This window comes from Schistocerca serialis, unplaced genomic scaffold, assembly GCF_023864345.2.
Source record: "Schistocerca serialis cubense isolate TAMUIC-IGC-003099 unplaced genomic scaffold, iqSchSeri2.2 HiC_scaffold_987, whole genome shotgun sequence".
Lineage (NCBI taxonomy): Eukaryota > Metazoa > Arthropoda > Insecta > Orthoptera > Acrididae > Schistocerca > Schistocerca serialis.
Window position 1 is genome coordinate 20,001 of NW_026048614.1, and position 5,000 is coordinate 25,000.

General features: G+C 53.9%; 1 non-coding gene across 1 annotated transcript in view; it reads right to left on the reverse strand.

Annotated features, from left to right (window-relative positions):
- Window positions 1-304, reverse strand: part of LOC126454540 (small subunit ribosomal RNA) — a 1,910-nt gene extending 1,606 nt beyond the window's left edge. The window contains exon 1 of the ribosomal RNA XR_007585232.1: window positions 1-304. This exon is cut by the window's left edge and continues 1,606 nt beyond it. This is a non-coding gene — a ribosomal RNA (small subunit ribosomal RNA).
- Between the last annotated feature and the right edge of the window lie 4,696 nt (window positions 305-5,000).

The following is a 5,000-nucleotide window of genomic DNA, read 5'->3' on the forward strand; positions in this document are numbered from 1 at the left end:
CGCCGGTACGAGGACCGTGCGATCAGCCCAAAGTTATTCAGAGTCACCAAGGCAAACGGACCGGACGAGCCGACGGATTGGTTTTGATCTAATAAAAGCGTCCCTTCCATCTCTGGTCGGGACTCTGTTTGCATGTATTAGCTCTAGAATTACCACAGTTATCCAAGTAACGTGGGTACGATCTAAGGAACCATAACTGATTTAATGAGCCATTCGCGGTTTCACCTTAATGCGGCTTGTACTGAGACATGCATGGCTTAATCTTTGAGACAAGCATATGACTACTGGCAGGATCAACCAGGGAGCTGCGTCAACTAGAGCTGAGCAGCCGGCCGCCCGGGAGTGTGTCCCGGGGGCCCGCGCGAACACGCAAGCGTCCGCTCAATTATTCTGCAAACAGGAGGAGGCTGAGCTCCCCTGCACCATACACCTCGAAACCCTCTCAGGTCCCGGCGGCGCGCAGCGCCGTCCTAAGTACTTGGTCGGGTTCGAGAGAGGCGCAATCGCCCGGGGTTTGGCGAGTAGACGCTTTAGGTGCGACCACCCGTGCTCCCAACTGAGCTTGCCGCTGCCGACAGAGGCCCGGGAGCGTGCTGTCGTGGCATTGCCGGCGGGAGACAACACGCGCCACCTACGGTGACCGGCAGCTCCAACGCCAGCGCCACAGAAGGACAAAAGCCCCACTTGGGTGCCGAAGCGAACTCTCCCAGCACAGCGCACGCGCCAACACGTCCGCACAGCTGCGATACAAACCACCTGCGAGAACCGCAGAGGCGACCGAGCAGCAGACGGCGTCGCGGCGCCGAGCGCCGGGCGGCGGCGCATCCTCAGCGCACACAGTCCTCAATCGGACCAGCACACTGCAGATGTCCACCGCGCTTCGCACCGGGCCCGCGAGGACCTACTTTGGCCGCACGGCGCCGCGTGCAGGGTGCGCCGGCGCGCAGCTGCGCCGCCTGCCGCCTCCGTCGGCCGGCGCGCCTGCCACTGGCCGCCCCCACCAGCCGGCTGTAGCGCGTGCGCCCACGCACCGCGCGGCCAGCACGCCGGGAGGCCCCCCCTCACCGGCCGGGGACGGTCCCACCCAGCCACCGCCGCGTATCGCTTCACACCCAGATGCCATTCACGTTCGTGGGCATGGTGGGTATCGCTGGAACAACCGGTTGGTAGCTCAACCGATCGTCGCCATCACTGATTCACCTCTAGCGAGAACAACCGCACCACAACGGTTTACCAGTTGTTCATTTGCGTAACGTCACCAGCAAACGTAGGCGTCCATCGCCATTTGCAAATTCAACGATTGTTGCATGCCTGTGTCAGGTGTCACGACACACTATGTCTGCCCACATACACGCAACAACATGTGCACGCTTCGCGAACACGTGGAAGGTGGCCCCCGTACGTATGCGATGTCCATTGCGCGAACGACTGTCAACCGGCCTCTGTCGCATGTCGCAGATGTGGAACGCAGTGCACCATGCTATCACGGTGTGTGAGAAGAGACGACTACGTCTGACAACACGCGCCACTACATCAACAGACGGCTCATGCTGATCGCCATCCAGGGCATACCACACTGCAATCCAGCTCTTATAGGGAGACGACACGTAGCTGAGTGCACAACATTTGGACCGCATGGTTCGCCGTTGTTGGCGCAGTCGTTGTACGGTCACATGTACCACGATGTATCATTCAGTACATGAGGACCAATGTGCAGTACAGTGTGTGATTTGGACGTACAACATCAGCGGACAGTTGACACAGGCCGTACCACAGCGTAGGCTAAGTGCTTCGCCATGCGAATGCCAATGAACAACTGCAAATGCCAATGAACAACTGCAAAGGGCATTGAGCATGTACGTCCTGCTGCCATCCACATTACAGTGTATAGCTGCAAGGTGTTTAACATGAAGCGATACACTGGGGACCGGGCAGTGCGAGTAGCAAACTATATTGCGGGGGTTGCAGTTAGGCAACACTACACTAATTTAACGCGTCGTATGACAATTACAGAGCAGGTTAAGGCCCAACGTGTGTTGGGTTAAGGCCCAACGTGTGTTGGGTTAAGGCCCAACGTGTGTTGGGTTAAGGCCCAACGTGTGTTGGGTTAAGGCCCAACGTGTGTTGGGTTAAGGCCCAACGTGTGTTGGGTTAAGGCCCAACGTGTGTTGGGTTAAGGCCCAACGTGTGTTGGGTTAAGGCCCAACGTGTGTTGGGTTAAGGCCCAACGTGTGTTGGGTTAAGGCCCAACGTGTGTTGGGTTAAGGCCCAACGTGTGTTGGGTTAAGGCCCAACGTGTGTTGGGTTAAGGCCCAACGTGTGTTGGGTTAAGGCCCAACGTGTGTTGGGTTAAGGCCCAACGTGTGTTGGGTTAAGGCCCAACGTGTGTTGGGTTAAGGCCCAACGTGTGTTGGGTTAAGGCCCAACGTGTGTTGGGTTAAGGCCCAACATAGGTTGGGTTAAGGCCCAACATAGGTTGGGTTAAGGCCCAACATAGGTTGGGTTAAGGCGCAACATAGGTTGGGTTAAGGCGCAACATAGGTTGGGTTAAGGCGCAACATAGGTTGGGTTAAGGCGCAACATAGGTTGGGTTAAGGCGCAACATAGGTTGGGTTAAGGCGCAACATAGGTTGGGTTAAGGCCCAACATAGGTTGGGTTAAGGCCCAACATAGGTTGGGTTAAGGCGCAACATAGGTTGGGTTAAGGCGCAACATAGGTTGGGTTAAGGCGCAACATAGGTTGGGTTAAGGCGCAACATAGGTTGGGTTAAGGCGCAACATAGGTTGGGTTAAGGCGCAACATAGGTTGGGTTAAGGCGCAACATAGGTTAGGTTAAGGCGCAACATAGGTTAGGTTAAGGCGCAACATAGGTTAGGTTAAGGCGCAACATAGGTTAGGTTAAGGCGCAACATAGGTTAGGTTAAGGCGCAACATAGGTTAGGTTAAGGCGCAACATAGGTTAGGTTAAGGCGCAACATAGGTTAGGTTAAGGCGCAACATAGGTTAGGTTAAGGCGCAACATAGGTTAGGTTAAGGCGCAACATAGGTTAGGTTAAGGCGCAACATAGGTTAGGTTAAGGCGCAACATAGGTTAGGTTAAGGCGCAACATAGGTTAGGTTAAGGCGCAACATAGGTTAGGTTAAGGCGCAACATAGGTTAGGTTAAGGCGCAACATAGGTTAGGTTAAGGCGCAACATAGGTTAGGTTAAGGCGCAACATAGGTTAGGTTAAGGCGCAACATAGGTTAGGTTAAGGCGCAACATAGGTTAGGTTAAGGCGCAACATAGGTTAGGTTAAGGCGCAACATAGGTTAGGTTAAGGCGCAACATAGGTTAGGTTAAGGCGCAACATAGGTTAGGTTGAGGCACAATATAGGTTAGGTTGAGGTACCGTATAGGTTAGGTTAAGGTACAGTATAGTTTAGGTTAAGGTACAGTATAGTTTAGGTTAAGGTACAGTATAGTTTAGGTTAAGGTACAGTATAGTTTAGGTTAAGGTACAGTATAGTTTAGGTTAAGGTACAGTATAGTTTAGGTTAAGGTACAGTATAGTTTAGGTTAAGGTACACATTGTTGTATGGAAAGGTGTAATGGGGGGGGGGGGGGGGGGCGGCCGGTCGGTTTGTTGATTGTGATTATAGTAAGTGGATGCCTGCGGCATCATCTGATTTGCCACGTCAGGATGCACCTTTGGCTCATGACAGGCGGCGCTCCGATTCCATGCTTGTGGCAGACCTGTGTCTTTCATTCCTGCCATTGTTTGTGTGCTGTGAGAGGAGGCAGTATTGTGATGTTGGGTGCACCCCTGTGTAGGACATGTGTGGGTGTTGGTGGCTTAGCTGAGCAATGGTGGTTGTCGGGGGGGTGGGATATTCCGTTTTCTGAGTGGACCTCCCAGTCTGGTTATGACAGTGTGGATTGTCTCATGTGGCGGAGAGGATGCACTGGGTGTTGTTCCATGCTGGTGCTTACATATTGTCTGTGTGCGTGTTACAGGCGGAGAGTAGTGCGTGATAAGAGTGTGTGGCTGCCGTGTGGTTGTGATTGTGAGCAGAGTCTTTCAGCATGTATACGGACAGTTGTATATATTATCTGTATTCTGATGGGTCTATGTATTACTAATCAGCGCCGTGTATACGTTTAATCCGGTTCCAGTCGAAACTGTTGTATCTCTGTACATTAGTGACACGGCGAGCGCGCTATGTAGCTACTCGTCTCGGCAGCTTCCACCGGTGTATGGCAAATGATTATAAGCAATGAGTCGAGTCGTCAATACCGATAGTGTGACGTCACATGTCTGGGGTGGGGGACGCTGCGCCCTTCCGGTGGGTCATGGCCTAGAAAGACGCTCCCCACGCAGGGGGGCTTGGACTGTCATAAACTCTTCCGAGTAATATACTTGCCGTACGTTTTTGCGACTGCGAGTGCAACGCCCACCGGTACCGACATGGATGGAGCGCCTCCTAGCTGACCGCTCAGCATCGGCATTCGTACAGAGAGCAACGCGATCGCGTCTCTAGCTCGTAACTGGTACAGCTCGCAGCTCATGTATAGGGACAGCGGGAATGTCGCATATTGGACATAACTCTTCATGAAACGCAAGTTATAGGGGTGGATTGCACATTGCGACTGCGGGAAAAGTCCGCCGTTCATCCGCTGGAGTTGCGAGTTGGGCGGTTAGGGTGGGGCGCCGGTGGAGTGATTGCCGGTCGACGATTTCGTGCGGCAGAGGCGCTGGCGTTGGGGTGCTGTGGTCGACAGAGGACGCAGGCTTTGTGGGTGGGGTCGAAAGATGGGCACTGTGGGCCCATCGCTGTCTTAGTCGGCTTGGCGTCTCATAGATGGCGGTATCGTCGTTGCAGGACGTCATGCCGCGGGAGACCTACAGATGGCGCTGTGTTTTGTGGTGCGCTCGACATGGCGGACGTAGTGTTGTCAGATTCGCATAGATGGAGGTATTGCATGTGGTTTCGCCGTATTTTCATAGATGGCGATACTG